Source organism: Myotis lucifugus, unplaced genomic scaffold (assembly GCF_000147115.1).
Source record: "Myotis lucifugus unplaced genomic scaffold, Myoluc2.0 scaffold_383, whole genome shotgun sequence".
In the NCBI taxonomy this organism is placed as follows: domain Eukaryota; kingdom Metazoa; phylum Chordata; class Mammalia; order Chiroptera; family Vespertilionidae; genus Myotis; species Myotis lucifugus.
This window is the reverse complement of record NW_005871431.1, coordinates 648606-650297: the sequence shown is the minus strand read 5'-3', so window position 1 is coordinate 650297 and position 1692 is coordinate 648606. Positions and strand designations below refer to the sequence as shown.

Here is a 1692-nt window from a genome sequence, read left to right as displayed (position 1 = left end):
GGGGTGTCTGAACTAACCCAAATCACACAGCCAGGACCCAGCTGGAACCTGGCGTGCTGCCCACCAGTAGCAGAGCCGCAAGGTTGTGGATCACTTTCCAGCTTCCTCCCTGGGCTAAAAATAGGGCCCCCTCATGGGGAGGCAGCTGGGAATCTTGCCGTCCCTCACCCTCCTGGGCAGGGCACCTCTGGGAAGCAGCATCTAGCTGGGTGTGGACTCCAGCTTTTCCCTGGAAAATGGGGAGAGGGTAGCACCCCTCCTGCTCTCAGGGGATCCTGCTGTGCAAGGAATGAATGAATATTGATCCACTGTACAGATGGAGGGAACGAAGGCACCAGAGGGGTGGGGCAGGGGTGCATTCTGATCTGCTTGGCTCTTTCTGGGTGTGGAGGGGGCTCCCCTGCACTTTGGAGACTGAGCTGGGGCCTGGCCCTTTATGGACGGCTTCCTTCCCCAGCTAACCTGGGTCTCTAAACTCCCCCTCCCCAGGCAGACTTCTGGGCCCCTCCCTCAGGTGTGTGTGGGGGTGTGTGTGTGTGTGTGGGGGGGTAACAGCTGGGGCTGGGTGTTTAATAGCCTAAAGGTGGACGCTTCCCTGCCACCTGCTGCCATTAGACTGCAGGCAGCCCTGTGGCCAGAGGCTGGGATTCTGCCAGGGGTGGGCAGGACTTGGGCCCTAGACCTGTCTCCTGGGCTTGGGACTCCCCCAACAATGTACCTACAATTTGGGGGAGGGGGGCAATACGGGACAGGACCCCCAGAAGATGGCAATGCTTTGTACTTTAGTGGAGGGGAGCGGCTGCACAAGATCCCACCCCAACACTCAAGGTGAGGGACCCTAGTCCCACCCAGTGGGGACCCCTGAGAAGGGGAGCCCTCCGTGTGGCCCCCGCCGGCCCCCATGCTCCCAAAGGCTCTTATCTGGGCTGCAGCCTGGGCCCCTGCGATTAGCCCCCTCAAGCAGAGACCAAACCCCCACCCGGACCTTGCCCCACCCCGCTCTGCGCCTTCGTTTCCGGTTCTTCCAAATGGGGACATTTAGACTCTCCACTACCTAGAGGTGTGAGCGCTGAACCTTGCCTTGGGCAAATGGCCAGGAACCCGAGCGCTCAGAATATGGAAATTATGAAATGATTACTAAAGCGAGGCTCGCGTATTCTCCTCTTAGGTGAGTTGTCAGGCTCTCAGGGGGCCGTGACGGTCGGTGGTAGGGATCGTCTCGATGTCGCGAGCAGTTCCCACACCCGCCCCGGCCCCGGGACGCGCGGCCCCACCCACGCGTTTGACCCACCGGGAGACGTCCCCCCGGTCCGGCCCCGGCTCCGCCCTCCGGCCCCGCCCCGCTCTCATTTCTGGTCTCCGTAGCCCTTTGCTGCTTCGGGTCTCTAATCCCCATTTTACAGACGTGAAAACCGTGGCTCGGCTCGGGGCAGGCGGCCAGGTCGCTCGCGCCGGGTCCCTCGAGTCTAAGAGACAGAGGTGCAACGTCGAGCCTGGCGGGTCCGTCCCAGGTGCTCTGTAAGATGGGGAGGAGGGCCCCGACCCGGCTCGGGTCGCCCCCAGTCTTCCCGTCCTCCGGCTTCGGTCTTTCCAGTTCCTGCCCGCGCCCCTTCGCTCACTGTGTGTTTCGGGCCGGGGACGTTACAGTTTGCCCCCCGTCCTTAGGCCGGGGGGGTGCCTTTTGATGAGGGA

The 1692-nt window shown here is 62.4% G+C and overlaps 1 protein-coding gene across 1 annotated transcript in view; it reads left to right on the top strand.

Annotated features, from left to right (window-relative positions):
- The first annotated feature begins 1365 nt into the window (after positions 1 to 1365).
- ARID3A (AT-rich interaction domain 3A) overlaps positions 1366 to 1692 on the top strand; it is a 40897-nt gene continuing 40570 nt past the window's right edge. Inside the window, exon 1 of the mRNA XM_006101802.3 lies at positions 1366 to 1518. The gene's annotated coding sequence lies outside the window, so the exon portion shown is untranslated. The remainder of the gene's footprint in view (positions 1519 to 1692) is intronic.